General features: G+C 37.9%; 1 protein-coding gene across 4 annotated transcripts in view; it reads right to left on the bottom strand.

The window, feature by feature from the left end:
* The window catches only part of FBXL20 (F-box and leucine rich repeat protein 20), a 99123-nt gene that overhangs the window by 53010 nt on the left and 24121 nt on the right, over positions 1-21992 (bottom strand). Inside the window, exon 2 of one of the 4 annotated variants that reach the window (XM_077779336.1) lies at positions 11840-11963. The exons of the other annotated variants lie outside the window; for them this stretch is intronic. The gene's annotated coding sequence lies outside the window, so the exon portion shown is untranslated. The remainder of the gene's footprint in view (positions 1-11839; positions 11964-21992) is intronic. 4 annotated transcript variants of the gene reach the window in all.

Below are 21992 nucleotides of genomic sequence, written 5' to 3'. Positions count from 1 at the left end.
CCCTCATGAATGTTCCTATGATTATTCTAAGTCTTTGGGTTTAAATATGTTTTAATTTCTTATATATGGGATCTAAGATGGAGAACTGCTGGGCTGTAGTGTATGTTGTTTATTAAAAATTTTTTTTAACTTTATTTATTTTTGAGAGACAGAGCATGGGTGGGGGAGAAGCAGAAAGAGGAGACACAGAATCTGAAACAGGCTCCAGGCTGAGCTGTCAGCACAGAGCCCCATGCAGGGCTCGAACCCACGAACTGTGAGATCATGACCTGAGCCAAAGTCAGATGCTTAACCAACTGAGTCACCCAGTGCCCCAAGTTTATTTTAAACTTTTAAATTTTTTTAGATTTTTTTTTTTTTTTTGAGAGAGAGCATGTAAGTAGGGGAGAGCTGGAGGGGAAGAAAGGGAAAGAGAGGGAGTAAGAGGGGAAGAGAGAGAGAAAGAGAGAATGAGAATCCCAAGTAGGCTCTATGCTCAATGTGGAACCTGATGCAGGGCTTGATCCCAGGACCCTGGGATCATATCCTGAGTCAAAATCAAGAGCTGAATGGTCAACTGACTAAGCCGTTAAGGGGCCCCTTAAGATTTTTTCCCCCTCCCTCACTCACACTCTTTCTCAAAATTAAACTAAAAAAATTTTTTAAAGTAGTCTCTACACCCAACATGGGGCTCAAACTCACAACCCCGAGATCAACAGTCACATGCTCACCAACTGAGCCAGCCAAGTGCCTCGGTTTATTTTAAACTTTTAAAGAAATGGTGATGGGCACTGAGGGGGCACTTGCTGGGATGAGCTCAGTTCTCCAAGAGCTACAGTCAGCATCTCAGTATCAAGCTGCTACCTTGAACTGTGTCTGCGAGCCTCTGTACTTTATCTTGATTTATTTTGTGCATCCATTAGCAAGATGTAGCCTAAGAATCAGAAAAGCTGAAGAGATGTTATTTTTTGGGGGGGTCTAGAACACTCAACAAATTTCCCATATAGATTAATGATAACTGCTTCTTTACTTTGCACCATTTCAGTGTACAAAAGATTTCACAGGAACGCTCTACTTTCAGATGGCAGAGGAAAACTGTATACGACTAACCAAACTGACTAACCAAAGGTGATAATTATTATCTGCTATGTTTTATTCTAGAAGTTGTATAGTTTTAGTTTTTACATTCAAATGTATGATCCACTTTGAGTTATTTCTGGTATATGGTTGGAGGTGCAGTTGTATATCTTTTATCATGCAGATATCCAATTGTTTCAACACTATTTGTTTAAAACACTATTCTTCTCCCACTAAATTGCCTTTATTGAAAATCAACTAGGGGGGCACCTGGGTGGCTCAGTCGGTTGGGCGGCCGACTTCGGCTCAGGTCGTGATCTCACAGTTCGTGGGTTTGAGCCCCGCTTTGGGCTGTGTTGACTGCCAGCTCAGAGCCTGGAGCCTGTTTCCGATTCTGTGTCTCCCTCTCTCTCTGACCCTCCCGTGCTCACGCTGTATCTCCCTCTCTCTCTCTCAGAAATAAAGAAAATGTTTAAAAAGAAAAAAAGAAAAAGAAAATCAACTGGGGCGCCTGGGTGGCTCAGTTGGTTGGGCAGCTGACTTCGGCTCAGGTCATGATCTCACGGTTTGGGTTCAAGCCCTGCATCGGGCTCTGTGCTGACAGCTACCTCAGAGCCTGGAGCCTGCTTCAGATTCTGTGCCTCCCTCTCTGACCCTTCCTCTCTCTCTGACCCTTCCCTTCTCATGCTGTCTCTAAGAAATAAATAAAACGTTAAAAAAAAAATCAACTGACCACAAATGTAAACACTTATTTTTAGATTCTCAATACAGTTACATTAAGATTCTCAATACTGTTACATTAATCTATAGGTCTATCTTTATGCCAATAACTCACTGCCTTGAATACCATAGCTTTATATTATTTTGAAATCAGAAACTATAACTCCTCTTATTGCGTTCTTCATTTTGCATTTCCATAAAAATTTTAGAACCTGCTTGCCAATTTCTGCAAAAAAGCCTGCTGGGATTTTGATAGAGACTACACTGATTCTATGGATCAATTTGGAGAAAACTGCCATCTTAAATATACTGAGTCTTCTAAACCATGAACTTGGAAAGTCTGGTTGGTTTCTTATGCTTTTGTTTTCAGGTCTTCTTTAATTTTTCTTGGCAATATTTTATAATTTTCAATGTTAGGGCACCTGGCTGGCTCAGTTGGTAGAGCATGGAATCTTGATGTCAGGGTCAGGAGTTCAAGCCCCACTCTGGGCTTGAAGTCTACTTAATTTTCAGTGTATTAAGTCATTTATTATATTTATTGCCAAGTATTGTATGCTTCTTGACGCTACTGTGAATCAAACTGTACTCTTAATTTCATTCTAAGATTGTTTAAGGCTAGTATGTAGTATATCTTCTATTCATGTAAGTTCAACCTATCTGAGGCTTTGAATCTAAAGTGTGCCTCTTCTACACAGCATAAAGTTGAATCTTGTGTTTGTTTTTTTAAAATCCAGTCTGACAATCTATGCCTTTTAAGTATGTAACTCATTCACATTTAATGTAATTATCTGGTTTAGTTTGGTATGTCTCTCATTTTGCTATTTGTTTTCTATATGTCTGTGTCTTTTGTTCTTCTGTTCCTCTTTTATGATTTTCTTTTAAGCAGGTATTTTCTAGAGTATCATTGTTATTTTTTTGTTATTGAAAAAAAGTATCTTATCACAATTTTAGATTGTTACTAATTTAATTCTGGTAAAATATAGAAACTTTGCTCCAACAGAAATCCATTTCTCCCTCCTGCTTTTCGCTATTATCACGTTACATATTTATCTTAAAATCCCAATAAAACAGTTTTATAATTATTGTGTTACACAACTGTCTTTAATTCCATTGAATATAAGAGAAAAACTATTTATAGCCTTCTATATTTATTCCTGTAATTAACTTTTACAGTACTTTTCCTTCAAGTTACCATCTGGAATCATATCCTTTCAGCTTGAAGGACTTCCTTTAGTATTTCATGTAAAGCAGTATTTCATGTCTGTTAACAACAAATTCTCTGTGTTCGCTATTCTGGGAATGTCTTTATTTTGTCTGTATTTTTCAATAATAGCTCTGCTGGATAAGGAATTCACTTAAATTATTTCTGAAAGAAAATTCACATAGAATACACAATTCAATGGCATTGAGTGTTTACAATGTTGTGCAACTACCACATCTCTCTAATTTCAAAGTTTTCATTCCTCGAGGACACCCAGTTCTCATTAAGTAATCACTCCCAAGACTTACCACCCCATATTCTCCCACTCCCAGGGCCTAACCAACCACTACTCTCCTATCACTATAGATTTCCCTATTCTAGATATTTCACATAAATGGAATCATTCAATATGTGACCTTTGATATCCAGCTTATTTCATTTTTATAACATTTTTGAGGTCTATCTATATAGAACTATATCACAGTGATCCAATCATTTTATGGCCGAACAATATTCCATCTTATGGGTATACCAGATGTTGCTTATTCATTCATCTGTCAATGGACAGTTAGATTGTTTCAACCTTTTGGCCTTGCGAATACTGCTGCTGTGAACATTATTTGTGCACAAGTACTTTTATGAATATTTGTTTTCAATTCTTTTGGTATCTAGGAGTGGAATTTCTGGGTAGTATGGTATGTTTAGCTTGTAAATGAACTGTCAACCTGTTTTTCACAGTAACTGCAGCAATTTACATTGCCACCAACAAGGTAAAAAGTTTTAAATTTCTCCACATCAGGGGCACCTGGATGGCTAGGCAGTGAAAACAATTAACTTTTTTTTTTTAATGTTTTATTTATTTCTGAGAGAGAGAGAGAGAGAGAGAAAGAACGTGAGCAGGGGAGGGTCAGCGAGAGTACACAGAATCTTAAACAGGCTCCAGGCTCTGAGCTAGCTGTCATCACAGAGCCCGTGGCTCGAACCCACAAACTGTGAGATCATGACCTGAGCTAAAGTTGGACACTTAACAGACTGAGCCACTCTGGCGCCCCAGAACATGCAATTCTTGATCTCGAGGCATTGAGTTTGAGTCAGTTGGGCAGAGTTTACTTAAAAAAACAAACAAACCAAATTTCTCCACATCATAGCCAATAGTTCTTATTTTCCTTTCTTTTTTTTTCTATTTTTAATTGTACCCATCCTAGTGAATACGTGCTATTTCATTATGGTTTTGATTTGCCTTTCCCTAATGACTAATGATGTTGAGCATATGTGTTTGTTGGCCTGTTGTATATCTCTTTGAGGAAACGTCTATTCAAGTCCTTTGCCCTATATAAAATTGGGTTGTTTTAACTGATTTATAAGTTTTTTTTTTAATATTCAGGATATAAGACGCTTATATTATTGACAAGTAATTTCTCCCACTCTTTAGGTTGTTTTTTCATTTTCTTGATGTGTGAATATAGAATTCTTAAGTAACAATTTTTACTTTCTACAATTTAACGGTTTTCCAAGTGCTTTCTGGCTTCTATTGTTTCTGGTGAAAAGTCAGCTGTCAATTATATTGCACATCATGAATTCTTTTTGTCTTGCTTTCCATATTTTTTCTTTGTATTGGGATTTAAACAATTCAGTAAAAATATACCCAGGTATAGATGGCTTTGTGTTAATCCTACTCACTCATATGTTTGTATGTGTAGATACACGTTTTTCATCAAACTTAGGAAATTTCAGCTATTATTTCTTCGAATATTTTTTTCTCTTTCTACCACCTCCATCTGAGACTTTACTGTATGTATTGTTGGTACAGCTGATGTCCCACAGATTTCTGAGTTCTGCTCAATTTGTTTCATTCTTTTCTTCAAATTTGATAATTTCTATTGCTCTGTCTTCAAGTTCATGGATTCTCTATGTATGGATTCAGAGTTCCTCCTCTAGTACTTTTTCAGTTGTTCTGCTTTTCAACTTCAGAATTTCCATTTGGTTCTTTTTTTTTTATAATTTCTATTTATTGACATTCTCTATTTAAACCACTGTCATCATATTCCTCTTAACTTATTTAAACCTGATTTTCTTTCGTCATTAAACATGTTTATATCAGCTGCTTTCAAAGTGGTAATTCATCTCTTTTAGCTGCATATGATAAAGGATGGTGAGAAATACACCAAAGAGAGAATTGTAGAGCTTGTTAAAAAAAAAAAAAAAATAGAAGAAACATAGAGGATCTAGAACTTACTACACTGGAAAATAAAACTATTCTTCATCTTCTGTCTCTCAAGCCCTAAAAGTCTCAAAATGAGAACTACCCACAGGATAATAACAGGATAATATTAGATCAAAGATGTGGCTGTAAGTACCTTTTAAAAACCTCAGAAAATTTTACTTCATTATAGAATTTTTTTAATTCTTTTATTTGAGAGAGACTGAGAGTGCAACTGGGGTAAGGGCAGAGAGAGAGGGAGACAGAGTCCCAAGCAGGCTCTGTGCTGCCAGTGCAGAACCCAATGCAGGTCTCCAACTCCTAGAACCAGGAGATCACGACCTGAGCTGAAACCAAGAGTCAGACGCTTAACTGAGCCAACCAGAAACCCCAAACCTCAGAAAAATTTAAAGCTATGCCTACTTGACTCTCTCAACTAGACAAAAAGTCCTCTAAGAAGCTTAAGGGAATTATGCTACAACAGTCTGACACAACCAAAGTAGAGAGAGGCCTGTCTTAAAATGAACTAAAATGCTGTAGTTTGGGAGGACACAGTATAACACAAATCGGATTCATAAAAATCCCAGAGATTTTAAAGAAAGATGTACCAGCTAGATTAAAAGGGACAAAGACTATTCAAAACGAAAAGAGGCCTATGGGATCCCAATTTTCTATAGGCAAGAAGTATGCTGAGAAAGCTATTCAGCTTCATAAGACATTTCTTATGTAGAAGGAGAGACTTCTTAGAAAGCATAATTAAGAGTCCAGAATGTGGTACCAAGAATCACAGAGAACAATGGATTAGGGACCCACTCCCATGAAGTTCCTTAGTCAGTCACATTTCCTGCTCCTGGAGTAGATGACCCTGACAACATGTGCCCAGCTAGATTTCAGAACCGATATAAACCAACAACTGTTATGTGCCATGTGCTAGGTGTTATGTCCCCCTTTTAAGGAGAATGTCTATTGCCATTATTCTATTCCTGTGACAACAGTGTATATTGTGTGTATGGGGCAGATAAATTGTCTTTTTAGTTCATAGATCTCTGGATCAAGAGGAACTGCACATGAGCACTGGGAGGGGATATTCTGCATGTGATAAGAATGTGAAGCACTGGAGGGGCACCCTGGGTGGCTCAGTTGGCTGAGCGTCCATCCACCTTNCTGGAGCCAGAGGGAGATCATTGTAGAAACTCTTAACAACAGCTTTCAATAAATCTTATTTCCTTGTGGCAATGCCTTTTTGCAATGGGATTTTACTGCACCTCCGTTCACAAGGTGGAGTCTGTTTCCCCACTCTCTATATCTGAGTTGACATGGTGACTTGATCTAACCAAAACAATGTGATGGAAGTAACACTGTTTACTTCCAAGGCTAAGCCTTAAAAACCACTGAAGCTTTACCTTCTTGAAACACTCATGCCACCATGTAAAAAAAGCCCAGACCAATTTTCTGAATGATGAGAGGCCATGTGGAAAAGAGTACCAGCTGACAGTGACACCCAGGTGTCAGACTGTTAAGTGAAGCTGTCTTAGATGATGCAAGCCCCAGTCAAGTCACTAGATAAATGCAGCTTCATGAGTGACTTTTCCAGCGACCAATGTAAAGTCCTGCCTGACATAATTAATTGTTTTAAGACACTAAGTTTTAGAGTGGTTGTTAACAGCAAAAACTATATAAAAAAAAAAAACAACCCACAAAAAAAACAGGTACTATGTTTAAAGCTTAGGCTCATGAGCATTTATTTGAGTAAAACTTGAAACACACAAGGGTAGTCCAACATGGGTCAAATATATTGGTGGGAGGAAAATTTCAGTAAAAGATTAAGAATGAAATTTCAGGGGGCACCTAGGTGGATCAGTTAAGTGACCAACTCTTGATCTTGGCTCAGGTCATGATCTCACCACTTGTGAGACTGAGCCCCACATCGGGCTCTGCAATGACATGTAGAACCTGCTTGGAATTCTCTCTCTCCCCCCTCTCTCTGCCTGTTCCATGCACACATGTGCTCGGTCTCTCTCAAAATTAATACACAAACTTGAAAAAAATAAAAAATAAGGGTCCTTCATGTTTAAAATAAAAAAAGAATAATATTTTAGGATGCCTGGCTGGCTTAGTCAGTAGAGCATGTGACTCCTGATCTCAGGGTCATGAGTTTGAGCCCTATGTTGGGTGTGAAGATTACTTAAAAATAAATTAATTAAAAGAAAATAGTAAAGAACTCTTCCTCTCCTTAAAAAAAATTAATTTTCATGGGTGCCTGGGTGGCTCAGCCTGTTAAGTGTCTGACTTCAGCTCAGGTCATGATCCTGCGATTGGTGACTTTGAACTCTGTGTCAGGCTCAGACCCTGAATCCTGCTTCTGATTCTGTGCCTCCCTCTCTCTCTGCCCCTCCTCCACTCATGCTCTGTCTCACTCTCTCAAAAATAAACAGATTTTTAAAAAAAATTTAAAAATAGGGGTGCATAGGTGGGTCAGTCAGTTGGGCGACCGACTTTGGCTCAGGCTATGATCTCATGGTTTGTGAGTTTGAGCCCTGCGTTGGGCTCTGTGCTAATAGTTTAGACGCCGGAGCCTACTTCAGATTCTGTATCTTCCTCTCTCTCTGCCCCTCTCCTGCTTGTACTTTCTCTCTCTTTCTCAAAAATAAACATTAAAAAAAAAATAAACTTTAAAAATTGTCTTAAGTAAATAAAATAATTTTTATAAAGAAACCAAGAGTTAAAACTACATAAGCTTTTTACTATTTTTTTCCTGTAAGTAATTTTTACTGATTATGACATTCCTTCATTCAACTAACACCAGATGTTTTTCTGATTGGCTGATTTTCTTGCCAGAATCTAAGAGGAAAAACATTTTTGAATGGCTAAATAAACCTAAAACAAAGTAAGTTTGTAATTTCTCTGCCTAACATCTTGTTCTTGGTAGATATTTAATTGCATTTTAAAAGAAAACTACTGCCAGTACATTACCATTTCATGAGTAAATTTATCATAAGAAAAATTCCTAGATTAAAAATACCACAGAAGGGATACACTTAGAAAACAGACACATTACTTAATAGGTCAAACTTTCTGCTTTGGACACCTTCTAACATCTGACTCAACATTCTAAGCTTTCTTTCATCCTGACTTCTGTCCTGTTTACTAACCAAAATCTATATCCACTACCATTGCTCCACTATTCATTGCTCTCAGTATAAAATAAGTAAACACTTTCATTCTGTTTCCTGTTGATTATTTCTTTCACTTACTCAGTTTTAACTATCCCCCAGCAACATTCTAGGGTCCTGAGGACTTCGTGAACTTTGATGGACTACTGGGTATGACTGGAACTCATTTTGGGTGCTGCTAAATCCAGGAAATCTTCCATGCCCTACTGAAAACCTCTTTCAAGGTCATGACCGGAAAGGAAAGAACGGAAAATTCAAAGTAGCAATATAATTACTTGTGCCTCTTCCTCCTCCTCCTTCACTTCCTCTAGCCCCACCTCATCTGTATACACACTAGAGAACTAAGAGTAGACACAGGCAGGCAATATGGGATTTGACGCAGGATTACCAAGTATTTAACCTCTAATCTCATATTCCAAAACCACACAGGGGTTGGTAAATCAAAGGAAAGTAGAGTTTGATTTCCTCATGTACAAATTCTAGTCAATGTGCCAGCAATTGAAAACTGGCAGAAGCTGTGGAATTTTCCAAGACATATGTCAGATAGTAATTTTACAATTCACTGACAAACACACGTTCTAAATCATCTTACTGTTATGGAAATATTTCCAAAGCAATAGTATTTTAACATAGCCATGGTATATATTTGTAGAAAAAGATTTCCCCTGTTTTAGATAACATAAGAAACAAACAAAGTACACAGCACCCTAGATATCCTAACTGCATGCCAGAAATTATATTTAAATTTAAAAAGAACCAAGAGAAACAAGAGAAACAATGTTAAATTAGAACAAAGATTCTTTAAAGCAGAAGTGAAGAAATAATTTTGCAAGAAAGGCATTAAGGGAAAGTGATACCAAGTTAATAGACCAAGGAGACCTATTAGACTTCTTAGGCCATGATATGAGCAAGACAATGGCCCTATTATGAACAAGACAGCTAAACAAAGGATGTATGATATAGCTAGATATTTGGCTGTTATTAATTAACTGATAAACATCTGAAAAGAGGTCTCTACAATATGCCATAGAATTTCACTGAATTTTTTATTTAAAATATTTTTTAGTGTTTATTTTTGAGAGAGAGAGAGTATGTGAGCGAGCAGGGGAGCGGGAGAGAGAGAGGGAAACACAGAATCTGAAGCAGGCTCTAGGCTCTGAGCTGTCAGCACAGAACCCTACGCAGGGTTTGAACTCAGGAACTGCAAGATCATGACCTGAGGTAAAGTCGATGCTTAACCAACTGAGCCACCCAGGTGCCCCCATTGAATTTTTACATAAAAAAATCAACCAAGACAAAAGGGCTTTGGAAAAACAGCAGAATCTTCCCTATCCCTGCATCCTTTTTATTTAGCCATAGAATACAAGTATCTAGCTTCAACTTCTACCCCACCCTCCATATCCACTGTAATTTTAATGCAGTCTTTGTTTAAATGAAGAGTCAGTGTGGCTATGATTAGAGAGATACTAGTCAGTGCTAAGCCAGGTAAAACAAGACAATGCAATGTACTTTTTTTCTACAAATTAATGTCTACCTCATTTTTTTCTATTTTCTCTATTTTTTTAATGTTTATTTATTTTCAGAGAGAGGGAAAGAATGAGTGGGGGAGGGGCACAGAGAGAGGGAGACAGAATTCCACGCTGTCAGTGCAGAACCTAAGGTGGGGTTTGATCTCTCGAACCGTGAGATCATGACCTATGCTGAGATCAGAGTCGAGCAATCCAGGTACCCCTCTATAGATGTTTAACTTTTCCTCAAAAGCTCCAACATCTGTCACATGTCTATCAATATAAGCTCAGACATATCAGATACTGTTTTTTACTGCAGCTGTACCTTCCCCAAACCCTTTGTTCTTTCTTCTCTTTCACTCTGTTGATTCTTTGGACTGGCTACACACTTGTCACCTTGGGCTCTTCCTTAGCTCTTCTCTTTGAATTCTGCTTCTTTAATCTGGTTTCTTTTCCCTTGGTACGTAAGGGCAACTTACAGACAAACAAACAAAAACAGCTCATGAGAACTGAAGTTTTGGGTGGCTCAGGTTAAGCATCCAACTCTTGACTTCAACTCAGGTCATGATCTCATGGTTCATGAGTTTGAACAGTGTGAAACCTGCTTGGGATTCTCTTTCTCCTCTTCTCTCTGATCCTCCCCCATGCATGCATGCTCTCATTCTCTCAAAATAAATAAATAAACACTTTTTAAAAAAAAAAAATGAAATTTTTAAGTCACTTGCATGTCTAAAAATATCTGTATTCTAGATTCCCATTTGATTGATAATTTGGCTGGGAATAAAATTACAGGTAGGAAATCTTTCCCACTGAGGACATGAAGACACAGTTTCATGCATTTCTATCTGTCTATATTACTACTGTGATATGTAATGCCATCTGATTGGTCCTCTGAATGCAATCTCTAGATACTCTTTCCAGAAGCTTTTAGTAAAGTCTCTGTATTCTAAGTTTACCGAAATTTCATAATCAAGCCTCTTGGTCTTTGTCTTTTTTACCATTCTTTCAGCTTTTTCAATTTGCAAACCTAGGACTTAGAAAACGGTTTGGATATATTTTGGGTATCATTTCTCACTATTTTCTCTGTCCTCTCATATTTATATTTCTGTTAGTCTAACACTGAAACTCCTGGTCTATCTTTAATTTTAAAAATTAGTTTTCTCAGGGGCGCCTGGATGGCTTAGTCGGTTAAGCCTCCGACTTTCGCTTAGGTCATGATCTCGCAGTTCGTGGGTTCGAGCCCCGCGTCGGGCTCTGTGCTGACTGCCAGCTCAGAGCCTGGAGCCTGTTTCAGTCTGTGACTCCCTCTCTCTCTGACCCTCCCCTGCTCACGCTGTCTCTCTCTCTCTCTCCTAGAAATAAATTAAAAAAAAAAAATTAGTTTTCTCCTATTTCCCTAATTTAATCTTTTTGTTCTAATTCCTAGGAAATTGCTTGAATTTTACCTACAATCCTTATGCTGTTGGGGGAGGGGAAATTAGAATACTTTTGATTTTTAATACTTTTTAAATGTTTTATTTATTTCTGAGACAGAGAGAGACAGTGAGAGCAGGGAAGGGTCAGAGAGAGAGGGAGACACAGAATCCGCAACAGGCTCCAGGCTCTGAGCTAGCAGTCAGCCCAGAGCCTGCCAAGGGGCTCAAACCCATGAACCGTGAGATGATGACCTGAGCTGAAGTCGGACGCTTAACCGACTGAGCCACTGAGGCGCCCCTACTTTTCATTTTTAAAGGTTATTTCTTGTTGAAAGATTTTCAAAATAACATCCTGTTCTTCTGAAGATGCAACATTTAAACCTTAGAGATTAAAACCCTTTTCCCCCTCCACCCCAGTTTTTTCCCCTTTGATCTCTGCCTTGTCTATTTGTTTGGCCTCTCATTTTAGATGCTTTCCTCAACAATCTGGTTATTCCTTGGCTGTACATTCCTATTAATGGCATTAAGAAGCTAAATGGAAGCTCATTGTGATTTCGTAGACCCACCAGTCTGTATGCAGATTTTCATTTAATTCCTTGGATCCAAACCCCTATCCTCTTCATGCATCTGATGTTCCTGGGTCCAGAACCCTCAGCTTCCATTTTCTTGGAGAAAAAAATCCCCAGTTTCCTAGAGGGGGAAGAAGTAGTTTGCATGATTCAACCACTTCATATAAAACTTTCAAATATCACCTACTTTTTTTTTTTTTAACATTACCTATTTTTAACCTCAAGCCTCATCCTGGTCTTTTCAGAGACATTTTGCTACCAATGCTGAGTCTCTGGGAAGGCTGTCCTAGGTAAACTCACTTGGTTGTCTCTGCAGAAAACCCAGGGTGTAACTTCTTCCATTTGGCCAAATTACTTAACACTCTTCTATCCATTTTGTGTCTTCTAAAAAGTAGATGAAATTTCTCAACTATGGTGGTTTCTTTGTCTTCCACTCATTTTTGTCCCTGAGGTCTTATGCCTCTTTTTATTCCTTTATTGTAATTTTAGTACTCTTTGAAGAGGAAAGGAAATACATGTTCTCAATCAAATCACCATGTTTGATAAAAATTCTAGTTTTGGATGTCTAGGATAAAATCATTAAGCACATTTACTAAAATTGTAGAGTCCACAAAACCCATCAGGATAAATAATATCTTAGAATTAGGATTCAATATGATTTCTAAAGGACAGTGTCAAGAGGAAATTAAATAGGGATAAGTTAAAAAATCTTGCACTTACAGCCCCTCTGGAAAACAGTGTGGAAGTTCCTCAAAAAATTAACAATAGAACTCCCCTATGACTCAGCAAGGAATCTACCCAAGGGATACAGGAGTGCTGATGCATAGGGGCACACGTACCCCAATGTTCATAGCAGCACTCTCAACAATAGCCAAAACATGGAAAGAGCCTAAATGTCCATCAATGGACGAATGGATCAAGAAGATGTGGTTTATCAATACAATGGAATACTACATGGCAATGAGAAAGAATGAAATCTGGCCATGTGTAGCAACATGGATGGAACTTGAGGGTGTTATGCTGAGCGAAATAAGTTAGGCAGAGAAGGACAGATACCATATGTTTGCACGTATAGGTGGATTAGGAGGAACTTAACAGAGGACCATGGGGGAGAAGGGGAAAAATAGTTGGGGAGAGAGAGGGAGGCAAACCATGAAAGACTCTTGCATGCTGAGAACAAACTGAGGACTGATGGGTGTGGGGGGGAGGGGAAAGGGGGAGATGGGCATGGAGGAGGGCACTTGTGGGGATGAGCACTGGGTGTTATATGGAAACCAATTTGACAATAAACTATTTAAAAAAGTCTAAATAAACATTGAATCTATACAATATTGTAAAGGAAAAAAATCTTGCACTTAGATTAAGCAATTACCAGTTACATAAATATAAAACAGGAAACCTGGTTTCACAAAAAAACTCTGTTTCAGTTTATTATGAGTCATTTATGTAACTTACTGTGACAAATTTTAAAAGAAAGACTATGTCTTAGGACATTAATGGGGAAGCACAAGGACTGTATCAAGCTAGAAAAATATCTTACTCTTAATTTAAATGGTTATCAATAACTCTAATGTCACATTCGAGAAAGAAAACTGATGGATTCTAAATCCATCATTTAGAAGATGGATCCCAGGATATTGAGAGGTTCTAAAACTAAGTCTTAGGGAAAATGGTAAAGATGAACATTCAAAATCTTGAATGGAAGATTTATAATTGCTATCGAATATCTGAAGAACAGTCCCCTAGAATCAAGTAGTTCTATAGTATTCCAGATAGCCAACCTAGATGAATGAAGGCAATTTGTATTAAGACAAACAAGGCTTAAGTAAACTTATAAAGCTATGAGCGCCCTCCATTACTGGTCAGCCAGCCTTCCCAAATTCAAGGATGTCATAGAATAGATTCTCTCATTAAGAAGGAGCCTGAACTAGAGGAAATTAAGTTCTGTACCACTAAAAGAACCAGTAGAAATAAAAGATACCAAGAGATGAAGAAGGTCATTATATAATGATAAAGGGGTCAATTCACTAAGAGGATATAATAACTGTAGATTTTTATGCACCTAAATATATAAAGCAAATAGTAACAGAACTAAAGGGAGCAATAACCAGCAATATTTCTACTCTCAACAACAGACAGAACTGTAAGACAGGGAGTCTATAAGGAAACAGAAGATGTGAGCAACGCTATAGACCAAATCAATCTTAAACATATATACAGAACATTCTATCCAACAGCAGTAGAATACACATTCTCAAGTGCCCACAAAACATTATCCAGGACAGAACATGTTACAGCACAATACAAATCTCAACAAATTCAATAATAAAGACATCATATCAAGTATCTTCCTTGACCACAACTGTATTCTGATGTGTGTTTTCCAACATCATCAAGCAATTCTCCAATCCTAGCAAACACTAACTGGGTATCCTACAAATTTAACTCAATTCTGACACTATCAATCAGGAGATAGCATCATATCCCACAGGTTAAGGGCTTAGTCCCACAAGACTCCCCATTTCAGATGCCAGTTGCAGACCTAGGTTGTTACCTGTGTGTCTGATCAACTGGCTATAAATTGGTGGTTCCCATGATCCCCTCTTTAGGTTCAATCAATTTGCTAGAAAGGCTCACAGAACCCAAAGAAACATTAACTTAAATTTGCCAATTTATTATAAAGGACACAGATGAAGAGCCAGATGAAGAAGTATATAGGATGAGGTCCAAAAGGGTTCCGAGCACCGGTGCTACTGTCCCCATAAGAACTGGGGTGTGCAACTCTGTCTAAACCTCATCAGTTTTGAATTTTTATGGAAGCTTCATTACACGGGCATGACTGATTACATCACTGGCCATCTGTGAGTGATTCAACTCCCAGTCCCCCTCTCCTCCCCATAGGTGGGGCTAGGGGAATAGAAGTATGGGACTGAAAGTTCCAACCCTCCAGTTATGATTGGTTTCCTTGGCAACTAGCCTCCACCCTTAAAGGCTTACTAGAGGCTTTCCAAAATCACCTTATTGGGACGCCTGGGTGGCTCAGTTGGTTAAGCGTCCAGTGTCCGACTTCGGCTCAGGTCATGATCTCATGGTTCGTGGCTTCGAGCCCCGCATCAGGCTCTGTGCTGACTGCCAGCTCAGAGCCTGGAGCCTGTTTCAGAGTCTGTGTCTCCCTCTCTCTCTGACCCTCCCCTGCTCACGCTGTCTCTCTCTCTCTCTCTCTCTCAGAAATAAATAAAACATTAAAAAAAAAATTTTTAAGTCCCCTTATTAACATAAACTCAGGTGTGGTTGAAAGGGGCTTGTTATGAATAACAACATGGTATTTCTCCTTTATGGCTCTAAACTGAGGACAAAAAATAAAATATTGTAACAGAAGATGTTTCTATTGCTCTTATAATTTAGGAAATTCCAAGGGGTTGGGGAGTTGTGAGCCAGGAATTGTGGGCAAAGATCAAAACACTTATTCATTATAAATCATAATATAACAAGAATGAAACTAAAAATCAGTCACAGGAGGAGAATTGGAAAATTCACAAATGCATGCAAATTAAACACACTACTGAACAACCAATGGATCAAAGAAGAGATCAAAAGGGAAGTCAAAAAATATTTTGAGACAAACAGAAATGGAAACACAACATAACAAAAGTATGGAACACAGTACAAACAGTTCTAAGATGAAAGCTTATAGTTATAACTATAAGAAAAGTTGTAGAAAGTTTTAGAAAAAAGAGGGGTGACTGGGTGGCTTAGTTGGTTAAACATCCAACTCTTGGTTTTGGATCAAATCGTTATCTCACAGTTGTGAGTTCAAGCCCCACAATGGGCTGTGCTGACAGTGTGGAACTTGCTTGGGATTCTCTCTCTTTCCCTCTCTCTCTGCCCTCCCTAGCTTGCTCTTTCTCTCTCAAAAAAATAAACATTAAAAACAAAAAAGGTCTCAAACAAGCAAACATTATACCTGCAGAAACCAGAAAAAGAAAAAACTAAGCCTAAAGTTAGTAGATGGAAATAATAAAGATTACAGAAGAAATACACAAAATAAAAGAAACCAATAGAAGGGTGCCTGGGTGGCTCAGTCGGTTAAGCTTCTGACTCTATTTCTGCTCAGGTCACGATCTCACCGTTTGTGAGCTTGAACCCTGCATCGGGCTCTAATGACAGCACAGAGCCTTCTTAGGATTCTGTCTCCCCCACCCCCTCTTTGCCCCTCCCCTGCTTGCAAGCTNAAAAAAAAAAAAAAAAAAAAAAAGATAAACAATACTAAGAGCTCATTCTTTGAAAGGATAAACAAAACTGACAAACCTAGACTAACCAAGAGAAAAAAGAGTACTCAAATAGATAAAATTATAAATGAAAGAGGAAACATTACAAATGATAACAAAGGAATACAAAGGACCATAAGAGACCACTATGAACAATTATATCCTGACAAACTGGACTACCTAAAAGAAATGGATAAATTTCTAGAAACATGACAAGCTACTGTTAAAGTAATTAAACAACAAGGCCATTAGACTGAGGTGGCTCTAATGCCTTGGTATGGAAATCAAAATGTCTCTGTAGCCTCCGTATGCAAACCAAAACTGAAGCCAGAGTTAATGCATTGGAATCTGGGGGAAAAAAAAAATCAAACATAAGAACAATTTCAAATAAGGCAACCATTTAAGAGATAGCCAAACAACTTCTTTAATTTTCTTCTGAATCTTATCTATAAAAACTTTGCCCCTGGTCCTGTGGGTGGAGCACACCTAAAACATGATCTGGGTTGGCACTGTGCGATTTGAAGCAATGTTTGCTCAAATAAATTATTCAAAATTTTAATGTGCATCAGTTTATTTTTTTTAACACTTCCATGACTGAATCGCGACAAAGTAGAACATCTGAACATACTACTAACTACTGAAAAGACTGCATCAGTAACTAAAAACCTCCTCCAAAATAAAAGCCCAAGACCAGATAGTTTCACTGTTATATTCCAGGAAGCATTTAAAGAAGAATCAATGCCAATCTTTCTCAAACTCTTCCCAACAAATTGAAGAGGAAAAAAGAATTTCCCAAACCATTTCATGAAGTCAGTACTACCTTGTTACCACAGCCAGAAAACTATAGGCCAATATACCTGGTGAATGTAGATACAAAAATTCTCAACAAAATAATAGTAAACCAAATTCAACAGCACATTAAAAGAATCACACACAATGATCAAGTGGGATTTATCCTTGGGATGCAATGATAGTTTAGCACACCATCAATCAATGTGAGATACCACATTAGTATGTCACATTAATAGACAAAATATGATCAATCTCAGCAAATAAAAAATATTTGACAAAATTCAACATTCTTTCATGATAAAAACTGTCAACAAATTGGATATAGAAGAAATACACTTCAACATAATAAAGGTCATATATTACAAGCCAAGAGCTAATATCACACTCAACAGTGAACAACTGAAAGCTTTTCCTCTAAAATAAAAAACAAGGGGTGTCTGGGTGGCTGTCAGTTAAGCATCTGACTTTGTTTCAGGTCTTCAACTCACAGTTTGTGGGTTCAATCCCCACATCTGTTGTCAGCACAGAGCCCACTTTGGATTCTCTATTCCCCCCTCCTGTTTGTTTTCTCTCTTGAAATAAATAAATACAACTTTAAACAAATAATAAAATAAAAAACTAGACAAGGGTGACCACTCCTATTCAACACAGTATTAGAAGTCCTAACTAGAGCAATTAAGCAAGAAAAAGTAGGCTCCATGCTGTCAGTATGGAGCCCGGACTTGGGGCTTGATCTCACAAATCATGAGATCATGACCTGAGCCAAAACCAAGAGTTGGATGCTTAACTGACTAAGCCACCCAGGTGTTCCTCAATTGATTTTCTATACACCAACAACATACTAACTGAAAAATAAAGAAAACAACCCCATTTACAACATCAAAAATAATACTCAGCAATAAATTTAATCAAGGAGGTAAGTGATCTATACACTAAAAACTACAAGACATTGATGAAAAAAAATTGAAGCCACAAATAGAAAGATATCTCATGTTCATGGACTGTAAGAATTAATCGTATTAAAATGTCCATACTACCCAAAGTGATCTATAGATTCGATACAATCCCTATCAAAATTCCAATGGCATTCTCTCACAGAACTAGAAAAAATTAATCCTAAAATTCATATGGAACTACAAAAGACCTCAAACAGCCAAAGCAATTTTGAGAAAGAACAAAGCTGGAGTCATCATACTTCTGGATTTGAAACTGCATTACAAAGTTACAGTAATCAAAACAGCAGGCCACTGGCATAAAAACAGACACATACAGGGGCACCTGGGTGGCTTAGTCGGTTAAGCGTCCGACTTTCGCTTAGGTCATGATCTCGCAGTTCGTGGGTTCAAGCCCCGCGTCGGGCTCTGTGCTGACTGCCAGCTCAGAGCCTGGAGCCTGTTTCAGTCTGTGACTCCCTCTCTCTCTGACCCTCCCCTGCTCACGCTGTCTCTCTCTCTCTCCTAGAAATAAATAAAACATTAAAAAAAATTTAAAAAAAAATCAGACACATACACCAACAGAACATATCAAGAGCCCAGAAATAAACCCATGCATATACATTCAATTAATATCTGAAAATGTACCTAGAAATACTTGGGGGACAGGTAGTCTCTTTAATTAATGGTGCTGGGAAAACTGGATATTCACATGCAAAAGAATGAAGCTAGACATCTATCTTACACCCATGAGAAAAATTAACTCAAAATGGACTAAAGACTGAATAAATGGTAAGACCCAAAACTATGAAACTCCTAGAAGAAAATATAGTGAAAACATTCCCTGACATTGGATTTTGGCTGTGATTTTTTTTTATGACACCAAAAGTACAAGTAAGGAAAGTAAAAATTAACAAGTGGGACTACATCAAACTAAAAAGCTTCCAAGGGCACCCAGCTAGTTCAGTCAGTAGAGCACATGACTCTTGATCTCAGGGTCATGAGTTCAAGCCCCACCTTGGGCTAGCATAGAGCTTACTTAATAAAAAAAATAAATAAATGAAAACTTTTTAAATAAAAAAGAGTTTCTGTATGGCAAAGGAAATGATCACCAAAATGAAAAGGCAAGCAACAGAATAGGAAAAATGTTTGCAAACCATTTATTTGATAAGAGGGTTAATATCTAAAACATATACAATAGCCAAAAACCAAGTAACCCAATTAAAAAATGGGCAAAGGACCCAAACAGACATTTTTCCAAAGATCTATAATGCCTAGCAGGTACATTAAAAGGTGTTCAACATCATTAATCATCAAGGAAATGCAAATCAAAACCACAATGAGATCTCTCTCATACTTGTTACAATGGCAGTTATTAAAAAGACATGAGACAGTTAAGTGCTGGTGAGGGTGTAGAAAAAAGGAAATCCTTGCGTGCTCTTGGTGGGAATGTAAATTGGTACAGCACTGTGGAAAACAGTACGGAAGTTCTTCAAAAACTTAAAAATGGAACTACCCTATAATGGAGCAATCCTACTTCTGGGTGAGTGCACACACACACACAATGGAATATTATTCAGCCATAAAAAGGAAACCCTGCCTTTTGCAACAACATGGATGAGGGCAACATGTTAAGTAAAACGAGTCAGAGAAAGATAAATACTATATAATCTGCTTATATGTGGTGGTTGCCAGGGTCTTGAAGACTGGGGGAAATTGGTGAAGGTGATCAAGGGTTACAAATTTCCTTACAAAATGAGTAAGTTCTGTGAATCTAATGTATAGCATGTTATATAGTTAACAGTACTGTCCTGTATACATGAAGGTTGTTAAGAGAGTAGATCTTAAATGTTTTCACCACACACAAACATTAACGCTGTGAGGTGATGGATGTGTTAATCAACCTTATTGTGGCAATCATTCTGCAAAATATACATATATCAAATCATCACACTGTATGCCTGAAACACATTTATATGTCAACTTTATCTCAATAAAGCTGGAAATTAAAAAAAAAAATAAAGAAACCAAAAAGAGAACCAACAGAAATAAATGTAATTTACCTAAGGATTACAGAATGTACTAAAATATAGGTTTACATTTACAGTTATTTTTCCTAAGCATAAAAGAAGAATCAAAATTAATATCAATACAGACCAAGGAAAGAAACAGACCAGTGTCATTACTGTATGCATGATCAAAGTAGGACTTAACCTAGATCATAAGCTTGATAACTCTGTTCTCTGGCAGTATGCTTGATCCTATCTCCCCAAACCAGTGGGGATTCCAAGGCAAACTGAAAAAAGTGAGGACAATGAGATTTTCCACAAATCTACACGCACTCCATTGTTAAATGTTGGGCTAGCCTTCATACTTTTTACATTTCTTTTTAAGTTTATTTATTTTGAGAGAGACATTGAGGGAGGGAGAGGGAGGGAGGGGGAGAGAGGNAGAAAGAAAGGAGGGAGGGAGGAAGAAAGGGGGGGAGAGAGAGGGAGGGAGGGAGAGAGAGAGAGAGAGAGAGAGAGAGAGAATCCCAGAAGTCTCCACTTTGTTGGTGTGGACCACCCAGGTGCCCCTCTATGGAACAGTTCTAGAAAGTTTGGTCGTGAATGACTTTATGAGGTTGCCTGCCATCAACCACAAAGAACAAAAACAGGCTTACAGATCTTTTTTTTTTTTTAAATCAACACTGACAGGCATGAGCCTGTTGATAACATAAGCAAAATTATTAAATTCAGCTATCTTTTCTTTGGAGCCATTCTTTTAATAGGAGGAAGATTCTCTAAACCTTTACCTAGTTCACAGAATTCTGGAACTAGGTGAGGGAAGGAGATTGGGAACCTCCAAAATTCATGTGGCAGATTAGCCCGATCCTCCTCTGGGCTTGGGGTCCTAGGTCCTGAACTTCTCACATTCAACTCTTTCAGGGAATAATCTCCTGACTTCTGTAAGGCTGATGACAGTTGCCCAATTGCTCAGGGTGAAGGGGGCAAGTAGTGGGAAAAGGGAAGGGAACAGAGAGGGATCAATCTCCCATTAGAGACTCATAAAACCCCCTGTTCTCAGCCTCCATCTGTGGAATACAGTACTTCCACGCTCTGAGTTTCTGAGGCAGGTGTTCTGTAGACAAATCATGATCTGCTTCTTGCCAGTATTCTCCTCTATAGGTACTTGGGTTTAACCTTCATCTCCTCTGCTAGGTCACTCTTTTCTGCTTTTTCTTCTTCCATACAAGGAGGATTACAGATATCTCATAGTTTCAAAAGGTAGAGTTTATGTTCCTGTTTTTAATGTGATTTCCGAAAGAACGTGGAAATAATTTTACTTTGCTGTCTTAAAACCAGAAAGGGGTGATTTTTATAATCTTCCAAGTTCAAATAACCTTGAAAATGAGCCAACTACTGTTCAAGGGCTAAATGTTTATGTTTGATAATTAACTCCCAAAGGATAACATAATTGAAATCAAGAACTCAAATGCTCGGTTAAATCAGACTACTTCTTGTTTTCAAACAAAGCCTATATTTTCTCATCTTTATGGTTTTTAATGTTCTACCTAGAAATCTATTCATTTTTAATGCTCTAATTTCATATCCTTCATGAAACCTTCTCTGATCATCTCTGTTATACAGAAATGTCTCTCACTTCAGATTTTCATGAGGAAGAACTTTTCAAAATCCACTCCTGGCTTCTCTATATTTCTTTACTGATAGAGGCAGAGTAATTTATCTGAATCTACCTGACTAGTTAATCTTAGAAGAACAGAGAGCAAACTTAGCTCATTCTCTGTGTTTCTACCTTTTTAAGGCCTGGACCAAACATTCTCAACTTCTTTAGGGTCAGACTCTCTGTGTGTCAGAAGGCTCAATCCAATACAGCACTACTGGGAGCCAAGAGGATCTACTTAAAGAACTTAAGTTAAAAGGCAAAATTTGAGGGGCGCCTGTGTGGCTCAGTCAGTTGAGCGTCCAACTCTTGATTTCAGCCGAAGTCATGACCTCATAGTTTGTGGGTTTGAGCCCCCACATCAGGCTCTGTGCTGACAGTATGGAGCCTGGATGGGATTCTCTCTCCCTCTCTCTGTCTGCCCCTTTCATGCTTGCTTTCTCTTGCTCTCTTTCTCAAATAAACCTAAAAAAAAAAAAAAAAGAAAGCACA

This window comes from Crocuta crocuta, unplaced genomic scaffold (genome assembly GCF_008692635.1).
Source record: "Crocuta crocuta isolate KB4526 unplaced genomic scaffold, BGI_CrCroc_1.0 scaffold68, whole genome shotgun sequence".
NCBI lineage: Eukaryota > Metazoa > Chordata > Mammalia > Carnivora > Hyaenidae > Crocuta > Crocuta crocuta.
This window is presented reverse-complemented; position numbering and strand designations above follow the sequence as displayed.